Source organism: Cucurbita maxima, unplaced genomic scaffold (assembly GCF_002738345.1).
Source record: "Cucurbita maxima cultivar Rimu unplaced genomic scaffold, Cmax_1.0 Cma_Scf00001, whole genome shotgun sequence".
NCBI classification, from domain to species: Eukaryota; Viridiplantae; Streptophyta; class Magnoliopsida; order Cucurbitales; family Cucurbitaceae; genus Cucurbita; species Cucurbita maxima.
In genome coordinates, this window is record NW_019272017.1 from 9,716,634 (window position 1) to 9,731,136 (window position 14,503).

The window sequence follows — 14,503 nt, forward strand, 5'->3', positions numbered from 1 at the left end:
CCCTGCATGCGTTAAATTCAATTTGTGTGCATGACATGTCGGGTGTGATCATACTAGCCCTAATGCACCAGATCCCATAAGAATTCCAAAGTTAAGGGTGATTGGGCGAGAGTAGTACTAAGTTGGGTGACCTGTTGGGAAGTCCTTGTGTTGCACCTCTTTTTTCTATTTCAATTTCTGCCCGTTCTTTTCTTCCTTTCTTTACAAAAGGCAACCTCCCCAGCTCACGCCCATCGCGTTTCGATCATGCCACCCCGCATGCGTTAAATACAATTTGTGCGCATGGGATGTCGAATGCGATCATACCAACACTAATGCACTGGATATGAAGCATGTTTGGGCGAGAGTAGTACTAAGTTGGGTGACCACTAGAGAAGTCCTCGTGTTGCACCCTTTTTTTTTTATTTCAATTTCTCCCCGTTCTTTTCTTCCTTTCTTTACAAATGACAACCTCCCCCGCTCACGCCCATCGCGTTTCGATCATGCCGCCCTGCATGCGTTAAATGCAATTTGTGTGCATGGCATGTTGGGTGCGATCATACTAGCACTAGTGCACCGAATCTCATTAGAACTCCGCAGTTAAGCGTGCTTAGCTGAGAGTAGTACACAGTTGGGTTATCACTTGGGAAGACCTCGTGTTGCACCCCTTTTTGTATTTCAATTTCGCACATGGGATGTTGGGTGTGATCATATCAGAACTAATGCACCGTATCCCATCAGAACTCCGCATTTAAGCGTGTTTGGGCGAGAGTAGTACTAAGTTGGTTGACCACTTGGGAAGTCCTCGTGTTGCACCCCTTTTTTTATTTTAATTACTCCGAGTTCTTTTCTTCCTTTCTTTACAAATGGGAATCTCCCCCGCTCACGCCCTTCGCGTTTCGATCATGCCGCCCCGCATGCGTTAAATACAATTTGTTTGCATGACATGTCTGGATAGATCATACCAGCACTAATGCACCGGATCCCATCAGAACTCTAAAGTTAAGCGTGTTTGNGCGAGAGTAGTACTAAGTTGGGTGACCACTTGGGAAGTCTTCGTGTTGCACCACTTTTTTTATTTCAATTTCTCCCAGTGGTTCCCGCCCCTCGCGTTTCGTTCATGCCGCCCTGCATGCGTTAAATCCACTTTGTGCGCATAGCATGTAGGGTACGATCATACCAGCACTAATGCACCGGATCCCATTTGAACTCCGCAATTTAGTGTGTTTGGGCGAGAGTAGTACTAAGTTGGGTGACCACTTGGGAAGTTCTCGTGTTGCACCCCTTTTTTTATTTCAATTTCTCCCAGTTCTTTTCTTCCTTTCTCTACAAATGGGAACCTCCCCCGCTCACGCCCTTCACGTTTCAATCATGTCGCCCCGCATGCGTTAAATTCAATTTGTGCGCATGGCATGTTGTGTGCGATCATACCATTTTTAATGCATCGGATCCCATTAGAACTCTGTAGTTAAGCGTGCTTGGGCAAGAGTAGTATTAAGTTGGGTGACCACTTGGGAAGACCTCCCAGTTCTTTTCTTCCTTTCTCTACAAATGGGAACCTCCCCCCTCACGCCCTTCGCGTTTCGATCATGTCGCCCTGCATGCGTTAAATCCAATTTGTGCGCATGTCATATTGGGTGCGANCATACCAGCACTAATGCCCCGAATCCTTTCTCTACAAATGGGAACCTCCCCCCTCACGCCCTTCGCGTTTCGATCATGTCGTCGCCCTGCATGCGTTAAATCCAATTTGTGCGCATGTCATATTGGGTGCGATCATACCAGCACTAATGCCCCGAATCCCATCAGAATTTCGCAGTCAAGTGTGTTTGTGCGAGAGTAGTACTAAGTTGGGTGACCGCTTGGGAAGTCCTCGTGTTAAGTCCAATTTGTGCGCATGGGCATGGCATGTCGGGTGCGATCATACCAGCACTAATACACCGGATCCCATCAAAACTCCGCAGTTAAGCGTGCGCTTGGGAAGTCCTCGTGTTAAGTNCAATTTGTGCGCATGGGCATGGCATGTCGGGTGCGCGATCATACCAGCACTAATACATCGGATCCCATCAAAACTCTGCAGTTAAGCGTGCTTGGCGAGAGTAGTACTATGTTGGGTGACCACTTGGGACGTCCTCGTGTTGCACCCCTTTTTTTATTTCAATTTCTCCCAGTTCTTTTCTTCCTTTCTCTACAAATGGGAACCTCCCACGCTCACGCCCCTCGCGTTTCGATCATGTCGCTCGACATGCNTTAAATCCACTTTGTGCGCATGGCATGTCGGGTGCGATCATACCAGCACTAATGCACCGGATCTCATCAAAACTTCGTAGTTAGCGTGCTTGGCGAGAGTAGTACTAAGTTGGGTGACCACTTGGGAAGTCCTCGTGTTGCACCCCTTTTTTTATTTCAATTTCTCCCAATTCTTTTCTTCCTTTCTCTACAAATGGGAACCTCCCCCGTTCACACCCTTNGCGTTTCGATCATGCCGCCCCGCATGCGTTAAATCCAATTTGTGCGCATGACATGTTGGGTGCGATCATATCAGCACTAATGCACCGGATCCCATCAGAACTTCGCAACCAAGCGTCCCTCGGCGAGAGTAGTACTAAGTTGGGTGACCACTTGGGAAGTCCTCATGTTGCATCCCTTTTTTTATTTCAATTTCTCCGAGTTATTTTCTTCCTTTCTCTACAAATGGGAACCTCCCTCGCCCACGCCCCTCGCGTTTCGATCATGTCGCCCTGCATGCGTTAAATCCACTTTGTGCGCATGGCATGTCGGGTGCGATCATACCAGCACTAATGCACCGGATCCCATTTGAACTCCGAAGTTAAGCATGCTTGGGCGAGAGTAGTACTAAACTAAGTTGGGTGACCACTTGGGACTTCCTCGTGTTGCACCCCTTTTTTTATTTCAATTTCTCCCCATTCTTTTCTTCCTTTCTCTACAAATGAGAACCTTCTCGCTCACGCCCTTCGTGTTTCGATCATGCCGCCCTGCATGCGTTAAATCCAATTTGTGAGCATGGCATGTCGGGTGCGATCATACCAGCACTAATGCATCGGATCCCATCAGAACTCCGCAGTCAAGCGTGCTTCGGCGAGAGTAGTACTAAGTTGGTTGACCACTTGGGAAGTCTTCGTGTTGCACCCCTTTTTTTATTTCAATTTCTCCTAGTTCTTTTCTTCCTTTCTCTACAAATGGGAGCCTCCCCCCCCTCACGCCCTTCGCGTTTCGATCATGCTGCCCCGCATGCGTTAAATCCAATTTGTGCGCATGGCATGTCGGGTGCGATCATACTAGCACTAATGCACTGGATCCCATGTTGCATCCCTTTTTTTATTTCAATTTCTCCCAGTTCTTTTCTTCCTTTCTCTACAAATGGGAACTTCCCCCGCTCACGCCCCTCGCATTTCGATCATGCCGCCCGGCATGCGTTAAATCCACTTTGTGCGCATGGAATATCGGGTGCGATCATACCAGCACTAATGCACCGAATCTCATCAGAACTTCTCAGTTAAGCGTGCATGGGCGAGAGTAGTACTAAGTTGGGTGAACCCCTTGGGAAGTCCTCTGGGTGTGATTTTACCAGCACTAATGCACCGGATCTCATCAGAACTCTTCAGATAAGCGTGCTTGAGCGAGAGTAGTACTAAGTTGGGTGACCACTTGAGAAGTCCTCGTGTTGCCCCTTTTTTTATTTCAATTTCAATTTCTCCAGTCCTCGTGGTGCTCAGTTTTCCAGTTTTTGGAAGTTGTTTTCCAATTTTTGGAAGTTCGAATCCTCTCAAATGTCGCAAGTGGGTCTTAAAATCAGTCTAAGAGAAGAAAATTGATGAAAAAGTCTTTGAAAATTAGATTTTGGAAGGTTATAGAACGAAAAACTACTAATTGGCTGCTTGTTCACCTTGTCAACTTTGACTGTGGTTGGCTTCTATTTCTTCATGTCTGCCCTATTTTCTCGCACTTTCTCACCTCATCGTCATAGTTTCAAACCCTCTTTCGACAACGAGCTCGGTTGGTAGAGAGTATATGAATTTGACCTTTCGAGTCTATTTGATAAAAAATGGAATAACATCCTAACTAGTGAACCCTTATAAGATCTTTTCTCTTGGGTCGAGGTGATACCTTATAAGACTTTTTCTCTAGTGGGGACATTATGGTTTGTGCTTGTTTGCTCTCATCATCTATGGGAGGCTAGCTGGTGAACCCTACCCATATGACCATCTAGCCACCCAAGATTGGGGGAGCAACCCCTGTGCTTGCCAGCTACTAAGGCTACCCGTGTAATCCTACGTCCCTTAATAGGATGGATGTGCTATGTAGGGTAATCCAACTGAACTTTTGTCATTCTTGGATGTCATGGAGATCAACTAGGTTCTTAAGGGTTCTAGGCCGTTTAAATAAAACAAAAAGTTAATGTGATAAAATTTAAATCAAAATAAAGACAAGAAGCAAGGCGAGCATTAAGTTTAAAATAAAATCCAATTATAAATTCTTGGATGTCATGGAGGTCAAGTTGGTTTTTAAGGATTCTAGGCCGTTTAAATAAAATAAAAAGTTAATGTGATAAAATTTAAATAAAATAAAGACAAGAAGCAAAGCCATCATTAAATTTAAAATAAAATCCAATTATAAGAAATGCTAAATTACTTGGAATGTTAATGAATATGCCCCTTAATCAGTTGGTGAAAGTTAAAAAGGTTTTATATATATATATATATATATATATATATATATATATNTTTTTTTTTTTTTTTTTTTTTTTTTTTTTTTTTTTTTTTTTTTTTTTTTTTTTTTTTTTTTTGTAAACTTTTAATTTTAATTTTAGTTCTAAATATCATAATTTTTTATTGTTAACATTGTGACCTAAATATTCCGAGAATAAGTAATTAAAACAAAAATAAATAAATAAGAAATAAAATATGAATCCAGTAAATTACATTATTTTTTAAGAATCAAAATTAAAATTTATAGATATAGCTGAAATAGATTTTAAAACCACCATCAAATGAATTTGACTCGACTAATTATTAAGTGGGGTATGAGTATAAAGTTATGTAGTGCAATAGTCATCATGTGATGGCCATTTAGTAAATTTAATATTCATTTTCGAAACAGTATCATGTAATTATAACTCTACAACTAGTGTCTAAACAATATAGTTTACCGGCTACCAATTTCTTTTCCAAAGTATGAGCGGGAGTTTTCTTGTGGTATCTGGGTAGGGGTGAAATTTAAGCATACTTAACAGGAGCATTCCTGTGTTGTTGTGAATGTTTGATTAATCCACCACACCTAAATGGTGTGAAAGTTATCTTATTTATAATCAAATGAATTACAAGGATATGAAAGTAGTAATAAATGGAAATAACAATAAATGGAAAGATACCTATGATAATAAGACAAATATTAGATATTTGCCTATAATAAAATATCAAATATAATATATATGGTAAACTATAATTTATTACTAAATATCCTTAACACCCCACCGCAAGCTAAGCGTCGGATTTAAACGAATGTGAAGCTTGAATCGGAAAAATTCAAAGAGGTTGAGCAACACTTTTCATGAAGATGCTAACAACCCGGTTCTTGGCCATCAAAAATTTGCAGAGGGATCGCCGCTCAGCGGCGATGCTACCTTGGCTTCGGCGAGAATATGTCTAACCCATGAAGAGGGATTGTCGCTTAGCGACGATGCTGCCTTGGCTCTGGTGAGAATATTTCTAACCCCAAGAAGTAGAAGGGGAAACCTAGAGCAAGGGACAAAGACAATGTTGAAGCTGGAAGAGTCGCCACATTGGGCGAAGGAGCCAATTTTGGCGAGAAGGGCAGTCGGAAGAGTCGCCTCATCGAGCGAAGAAGCCAATTTTGGCAGGAAGGGCGGCGGAAACTTGGTTGGCGAATAGGCCAGTGCGGCACCCAGATTTCGAAGGTAAATCTCTGCAAAAGGTTGATAGGTTTAGGTTAGGGTTTATGTGAAGGATGAAGGTTGATTGGGAAGAAAATGAGAGAGACTATATTGGCCAAGGGGAAAACCGATTGGGTTGGAAAAGGTGAGGTTGTATGTACAGAGTATGACGAAAGGTGATTTGGAGGTCAATAGGGTGGAGCCGAAGAGTAATCCATCGGCTCCGACTACGGCAGCCATGAAGACTGCCCCTACGGCGTCAAAACCAGCAGGGGTGGTGGAGAAAAAGATTAGAGGATTCAAAAGCCATTGAAAAGAAAGGATCGGGGTTGTTAAACCGAGAGGGCTCTGATACCATGTGAATGTTTGATTAATTCACCACACCTAAATGGTGTGAAAGTTATCTTATTTATAATCAAATGAATTACAAGGATATGGAAATAGTAATAAATGGAAAGAACAATAAATGGAAAGATACCTATGATAATAAGGCAAATATTAGATATTTGCCTTATAATAAAATATCAAATATAATATATATGATAAACTATAATTTATTACTAAATATCCTTAACACTAGCCTTCAATGTTGTGATGACCCTTGGGGTTCTCTTGGAGGTGTCTCCCTTGTATGTAAAGTTATCCCCTAACGAAAATTTGAGTCTTACAATCTATTAGAGCACGATTCTCGCCTTGCGAATCCATACCCAAGATAACATCAAAGTCTTGCATACTTAACACAATCAGCGCGGGTTCTATGACACGACTTAACACTATTACACTACCACCCATAACCCTATGAGTAGCCATCAATAGCTCATGAGCAGGAGTGGACACTAACAGAATGATCTCTAGGGGTTCCTTTTCTAAGTGTGCTAGCTCTACAAATTCCTCAGATACAAAAGAATGGGTAAAACCATAATCAAATAATACTAAGGTCAAATGACCAAAGATGGGTAGCGTACCTGTAACAACTGTGTCAGGCTCGTCAACTCGCCTGACTGTGGTTGCATGGGCTACAACTCGCCCCTGTTGAGGTTGGGCACCCTGGCCTCTCTGGTTCTGTGCCGCAAGTCAGTTAGTGGGTTGATCGTTCCTCTAAGGGAAATCTGCTGCAAAGTTGCTTGCTTGGCACACTTGAAACACGCATCAGTAACGGCTCTACATTCCCCCTGTAAGGATGCTGACAATTGGGACAAAGGGCTCTGTTCTATACCGGGGCTCTCCCTCGCCTAACAGTACGACCTCGGGGCTGTCTACTAATCATAGTTTGGTTCTGGTCTGTTTTCTTCCATTAGACTGCAGTGAGGGGTGTCTGGGATGACATTGCCAGCAACTTATCGATGAGGGTCGCTACTCTTATGGCTTCTGCCTAATCTGAGGTTGCCTAGGCTGCCACATGTCCCCTTATGTCCTCCCAAAGACCTGCAATGAACTGCTCGGCCTTCAGCTCATCAGTGCTAACAAACACTGGAGAAAACCTTGTCAATCTGTTGAATTCTAGATCATACTCCTCCCCTGGCTTGTCACCCTACTTGAGCTCAAGGAACTCTACCTGCAATTTCATTATGGCAGTGACAAGATAGTATTTGCAGAGGTATGCGTCTTTGAACTGGCACCAGGTGATTGGCACATCGTTCGGTGCAATCATCCTCTTAGCACCTTTCCACCAGAAATGTGCTTCCCTTTTCAACATGTACGTTCCACAATGGACTTGGTACTCCAATGGACACTTCATGAAATAGAAGGTTGTTTCAATAGCCTCCAGCAACGTCTCAGATGCGACAGGGTCCACCTTGCGCCATCAAAGTTAGGCGATTTGTGCCTCTGAAAATCCTTCAGGCAACGGGACTCCACAATCATAGTCCCTGGGTGTTTTGGCGCTTGCACTATTGTTTGATTAACCATCATCGCCTGAATCATTTGAGTCATCATATTCTGGTTTTGGGTCATGACGTTCTGATTCTCCATTGAGATGATCATGAAGGTTTGTATCATACCCATAGTGAGCGTGGATGACTGCTGGCTGCGTGTGATTTCTGTATTAGTGACGGGCACAAGCAGGTCTTCCTCGGTGTAAAGATATGTAAAGTTCATATCAGACAAGTCTTGAGTAGTAGGCTCTGTGTCAGACAAATCCTCAGCAGCAAGATTCGAATCAAATGAGTCTTGAGCTATAGGGTCTGTACCCAGAAGGTCTAGGGCCATCGTTTCCTCTCAGCTCATTCTGAATCTTGAGACTCGTGGTACAGTCCTCTCACTAACTCGGGACGTGTCTCTAACCTCTTCTTGAAGTTCGGTTTGTTCCATTTCAAGTGTTGGAATAGAGGCACCCTAAGTGACTTTTCTTCTTCCTCTTTTGAGTCTGGGCCCAGTATAAGATCTACGTCTTTGTGGTGCCATTATCTACCACAATAGAAAACAATTGCGGTTATAATTCATTCTTAGCATGCCTTATAGGTAGTGCGCAATTATAGCTCAATAAGGGATCAGGGTGTTGGGTTTTATGTCATAAAACTCATAGTTTGTAAACAAAAACATATTTTATTTTCAATAAAGTTATTATTGATGTTTATTCAGTAAAGATAGTTATTGAATAAAGTGAATTTTACGATCATTAATCTAAATCCAATAAATTAAGAATACTCTGACTATAATATGATTACTTGAACTATATGTAGAGACATAAGGCTGGATCAAGTTCAAGTATATAATCCAAATGATCTATAGTACAGGGATAATGCTGAGTACCTTATCCTGAGGACACTATAGATGCGACTCACTTTTGTATATGATATAAACAATGTGATCACTAAATTGTACATGTGGAGACATGTAAGTGGCCCTGTCCTATGCAATGAGTATTGCATAAGATCGGACCATGAAAAAAATCACTCTCACTTTATAATGTCGTTTACTGTTGAGACTGATTTTTTCACTCAATCACTGACTCAATAAGCCTCCCATTTCAAGGGTAAGAGTGGGTGAATAGCTTCACTCCTACCTGCTTTTAGGGATAGTAAAGAGGTTGTTCCCTTAAAGACTGACTCTAGGTCTTGAACAAGGGCCCCACCCTCTCATTGGCACGAGAGAGATTCGGTTTGGTGGCGGACCATAAACCAATTGTTCATTAGAGGATCAGTGGGACTTAAGGAACAAGAAGTAACTTTAGGGGTAAAAATGGTAAATTGACCCAGCTCTAGTTACGAACAACATGTGAAGGATCGACTTACTAATGATGGTTATATTAAATGAACAGAAATAAATCTATAGTGAGGGGAGTGCAACTACTAGGCTACAGTAGAGTGTCCTAATAGTTAACGAATGTTAGTTAAAATGTTAATGAGTTTAGTCCATTAAGTCCCCTTGCTAGCTCATATCGGACTAAACCTTAGAACAGTATGACGAGTGAGTTTGAAGTGTTCGAACTCAAATTAGGGAATATGCGCTAAATATATACGATATATTTAACTGCATTTTGATTTAATTACGAATTAAACAAAATGAGAGAATTTGAGATATTTAAATAAGATTTAAATATTTTAATTATAAATAGGGATTCATAATCAATATGTGTCGGATTGATTGGGATTGACATTTGATTTAATGTTAAATATTAATTAAATTGTTTAATTAATCATTTAATATTATTTTGATTTGAAATTAATTATTTAAATTAATGGTTGAATTAAAATAGAGAAAGTCATACGGTTGACTTCATGGAAAAATCCATGTTTGAGTTAGTTGAATATTGAGTGTCAATATATGGTTTAACCAAACTTGCATGTTTGCCACATAATCTCACAAATTTGAGTAAAATTTTGAGTGTGAAAATTTGGTTTAACAAAACTCATGTTTGCCAAATAAAATTTTGGTTAATTCAAACTTGCATGCTTGCCAACATAATCCCACAAATTTGAGTGAAATTTAGAGTGTTAAAATTTGGTAATCTCACATTTGCAGTAACATGATGGTGTTAATATAACACATGCGAAACAATTTGGATTTTAGGCACTCTAAGTACATCAATTATAGTTAATAACTAGCGTGTTCATAAGTATTAAAACTTAATGAGTTTGAATACTAACCTTTTGTAGTTAAAATTTCTTTTTCCTCACGAACCGGTTTCGAACCACCACTAATGTCTTCTCCACTATCCTCCAGCCTTAGAACGGGATTGTGGAATCCAGTGAGTGACTTAAACTTGGGAGGGATTTTGCATATATGATGAGAGTGTTTGTGAGAGGTTTTTCTCAAGGTTTTTCACCAAGAAGAAAACCTTTCATGTATTATGATCACTCTATTTATAGAGTCATGTTTGCATGTTCATGCAAATTTGAGATCACCAAATTTTGACACTCAAAATTCGACTCAAATGTTTGGATTATGTGGCAAGAATGCATGCTTGAGTTAACTAAATTTTGACACTCAAAATTCCATTCAAATTTGTGAGGTTTATTTGGCAAGTATGCAAGTTTGATTAAACCAAATTTTGACACCTCAAAATTCCACTAACATGAATTTTTCTCTTAAATGAATAACATTTTGACTTTCTTTCATTTTGATTCAACAATCAATTTGAATTATTAATTTCAAATTAAAGTAATATTAAATGATTAATTAAACTATTTAATTAATATTTAATATTAATTCAAATGTAAATCTCAATTAATTCCGACACATATTTGATTAAGATATTTAAATAAATCTCATATTCTCTCTTTTTGTTTAATTCGTAAATAAAACAAAAATGCGATTAAATATATCGTATATATGTAGCGCATTCTCCCTAATTTGATTTCGAACACTTCGAACTCACTCGTCACACTATTCTATGGTTTAGTTCGATATGAGCTAGCAGAGAGACCTAATGGACCTATAGATCATGGGCTCCAACGATCCAAGATTAACCGGTTAAACTCATTAACCTTGTTAACCAACATTCGTTAACTACTAGGACATTCCACTATAGCCTAGTAGTTGCACTCCCCTCACTATAGATATATTTCTGTCCATTTGATATAACCAAGATTAGTAAGTCGATTCTTCACAGGTTGTTCATAACTAGAGCTGGGTCAATTTACCGTTTTACCCCTGAAGTTACTTCTTGCTTCTTATGTCTTACTGATCCTCTAATAAACAATTGGTTTGTGGTCCAACTAGTAAACCGGATCCCTCTCAGGCCAATGAGAGGGTGAGGCCCCTTGTTCAAGATCTGGAGTTAGTACTTAAGGGAACTACCTTTCTTCTATCCCTAAAAGTGGGTAGGTGTGAATTCATCTTGCACCCCACGTCCCCAGCCATTTACCTAGTCTTACCCCTAAAATGGGAGGCCTATTGAGTCGGTGAAATCGAGCCACTCTCACCCATGCAAATCTAAGGATAATTCCGAACAAACAGAAGTTCATGGTTAGCTCAGGATTAAGATCGAGTTACCTAGGTCATCGAATGAAAAGAAAATTAGTCTCAACAGTAAACGACATTATAAAGTGAGAGTGATTTTCTTCATGGTCCGAGCTTATGCAATACTCATTGCATAGGACGCCCCTACTCGCATGTCTCCACATGTACAATTTTAGTGATCACATTATTTATATCATATATAAAAGTGGGCCGCATCTATAGTGTCCCCAGAATAAGGTACTCAGCCTTATTCTTATACTATAGATCATTTTGACTATATACTTGAACTTGATCAACTCTTATATCTCTACAAATAGTTCAAGTAATCATACTATAGCCAGAGTGTTCTTAGTTTATTGGATTTAGATTAATGATCGTAAATTTCACTTTATTCAATAACAATTTTTACTGAATAAACAACAATAATAACTTTATTGAAAATAGAATATGTTTTTGTTTACAAACTATGAATTTTAGGACATAAAACCCAACAGGAACTCCACTATAGCCTAGTAGTTGCACTCCTCTCACTATATATATATTTCTGTCCTTTTGATGTAATCATGATTAGTAAATCGATCTTTCACAGGTTGTTAGTAATTAGTAAGTCGGTACCGTTTTTACCCCTAAAGTTACTTCTTGTTCCTTAAGTCCCACTGATCCTCTAATGAACAATTGGTTTGTGGTCCAACCACCAAACTGAATCCCTCTCGAGCCAATGAGAGGGTGGGGTCTCTTGTTCAAGATCTGGAGTCAGTACTTAAGGGAACAACCTCTCTACATCCCTTAAAGCGGGTAGAAGTGAATTCTATCTTACACTCTATGTCCCCAGTTATTCACCTAGTCTTACCCTTGAAATGGGAGACTTATTGAGTCGGCGAACTCGGGCCACTTTCACCCATGCAAATCTAAGGATAATTCTGAATAAACAGGAGTTCATAGTTAGCTCAGGATTAAGGTCAAGTTACCTAGGTCATCGAGTAAAAAAATCAGACTCAACAGTAAACGACATTATAAAGTAAGAGTGATTTTCTTCATGGTCCGATCTTATGCAATATTCATTGCATAGGACGCCCCCATTCACATGTCTCCACATGTACAATTTAGTGATCATATTGTTTATATCATATACAAAAGTGAGCCGCATCCATAGTATCCCCAGGGATAAGGTACTCGACCATTTTGACTATATATTTGAATTTATCCCTGTACTATACATCATTTTCACTATATATTTGAACTTGATACACTCTTATGTCTCTACATATAGTTCAAGTAATCATAGCTAGAGTATTCTTAGCTTATTAGATCTAGATTAATGATCTTAAAATTCACTTTATTCAATAAAACTTTACTAAATAAACATCAATAATAACTTTATTGAAAATAGAATATGTTTTTGTTTACAAACTATGAGTTTTAGGACATAAAACCCAACAAGAATACTATAGTTAATCATGCTTGGGCAAGAGTAGTACTAAGTTGGGTGACCACTTGGGAAGTCCTCTTGTTGCACCCATTTTTTTTTTCTTTTACTCGTTATTTCAATTTCTCCCCACTCTTTTCTTCCTTTCTTTACAAATGGCAACCGCCCCTGCTCGCAAGCTCACGCCCATCGTGTTCCTTCTCCCCGACGTGTCTACGTGGGCCCCGCCGGCCGTTTCGAGCACGTGCGTGCACTCAACTTCGCCTCGATCACGCCCGCCGCCTGTTCCGAGCACATGCGTGCACCCACCGTTCCCTCGATCATGCCGCCCCACATGCGTTAAATGCAATTTGTGCGCATTGCATGTCGGGTGCGATCATATCAGCACTAATGCATCATATCCCATCAAAACTCCACAGTTATGCGTGCTTGGGTGAGAGTAGTACAAAGTTGGGTCACCATTTGGGAAGTCCTTGTGTTGCACTTTTTATTTATTATTTTTTTTTATTTTACTCGTTATTTCAATTTCTCCTTGCTATTTTCTTCCTTTCTTTATAAATAGCAACCGCCCCCGCTCGCATGCTCACACGTTTACGAGTTCAATAGCAAACTCAAACATTTCGGTAACTTCGGATTAAACCATTTTTTATTTTGAAGAATACATCTACCTTTACTCTCAAAATACATTGGAGGGAGAGTAATGGAGACTTTAGAGAAAATAGAGAAATAGAGGATTCAAGAAATGTAGAAAATTGTGGGGTAGATCATGGAGAGAAAGAAGATGAGTTTAAATAGGAAAAGGAGTGGCAAAATAAACCTGGCTAAATTTGAGAAGTTTACTTTTTTTTTCCCCCTCTTTTTCTTCTTATTTAAAATAATAATAATAATAATAATAATAATAATAATAATAATAATAATGACCACGAGTCAAAAATTTAAATTTCTGTGTGTTTCTTAATAATAATAATAATAATATAGTATTTTGAAATTTTTATTATTATAACAATTATTTTTTAAAAATAATTATCATCCTGGGGTGTCATATGCACTATTTTTTTTTTTCCATTTTTAAATTCAAATATTCTAATTATAATATATAATCTAGTTTTGTTTTTAATTTTAAAAACCACCCAAATCTACCTCGACCATTATTCTTTCAAATCTCATATGTCATGATTCGATTGGTTTGTAATGTCAACTCAGCCATGGGTATTCGTCATATTTCTACCTCCAATTTTTGAGAGGTTCCATTTCTATTAAGATGCACACCGACCAAACTCTCATAAACACATATTCCCATTTTAAATAAGAAACTTTTTGCCTATGCTCTTAAGTCACGCATATTCCCGAAAAAGAATCAATATAAAGACAATAATTTTATTCTATTTTCATCGTAGCTAGTATGTCATTTAGAGAACAACTTCAAATAAAGAAATAAGATATCTTAATTATTAAGCCCCATTAACATTACAACATTACTTTATCTTCCTGCCCTCACTTTTGATTGAATTTGAATTTAATTTTTATCCAATTTGGTAAAATAATAATAATATTAATAAAATAATAATTTCAATGGAAGAAAAATGGGACCCAAATTTAAAAATGATTAAAAGTACATATAAGAAGAAAAAAAATAAATAAAAGAAGATTAAAAGTAGAATATTTTGGATTAAAATGGACTCTTTGTGTTCTCCCAAAAATATATATTAAAAAAATGATTTTAATGGAAATTGAGATTTATTAAAGGTGACTAATCCAGTTTGGAAAGCAAGTGTACCATA

At 38.9% G+C, this 14,503-nt stretch overlaps 1 long non-coding RNA gene, 3 other non-coding genes and 10 pseudogenes across 5 annotated transcripts in view; all 14 read left to right on the forward strand.

The window, feature by feature from the left end:
• The window catches only part of LOC111493399, a 631,558-nt gene that overhangs the window by 386,658 nt on the left and 230,397 nt on the right, over window positions 1-14,503 (forward strand). The window lies entirely within an intron of this gene.
• LOC111494332 lies at window positions 41-159 on the forward strand (annotated as a pseudogene).
• LOC111494320 lies at window positions 529-647 on the forward strand (annotated as a pseudogene).
• LOC111494224 lies at window positions 680-798 on the forward strand (annotated as a pseudogene).
• LOC111494306 lies at window positions 931-1,049 on the forward strand (annotated as a pseudogene).
• LOC111494316 lies at window positions 1,146-1,264 on the forward strand. The gene has a single exon (XR_002720173.1). It is a non-coding gene; the product is annotated as a 5S ribosomal RNA (ribosomal RNA).
• Window positions 1,748-1,866, forward strand: LOC111494370 (annotated as a pseudogene).
• Window positions 2,009-2,126, forward strand: LOC111494353 (annotated as a pseudogene).
• LOC111494311 lies at window positions 2,259-2,375 on the forward strand (annotated as a pseudogene).
• Window positions 2,508-2,626, forward strand: LOC111494358 (annotated as a pseudogene).
• Window positions 2,759-2,882, forward strand: LOC111494383. The gene has a single exon (XR_002720178.1). It is a non-coding gene; the product is annotated as a 5S ribosomal RNA (ribosomal RNA).
• Window positions 3,014-3,132, forward strand: LOC111494102. Its single transcript, XR_002720129.1, has one exon. It is a non-coding gene; the product is annotated as a 5S ribosomal RNA (ribosomal RNA).
• LOC111494325 lies at window positions 3,555-3,673 on the forward strand (annotated as a pseudogene).
• Window positions 13,091-13,209, forward strand: LOC111494405 (annotated as a pseudogene).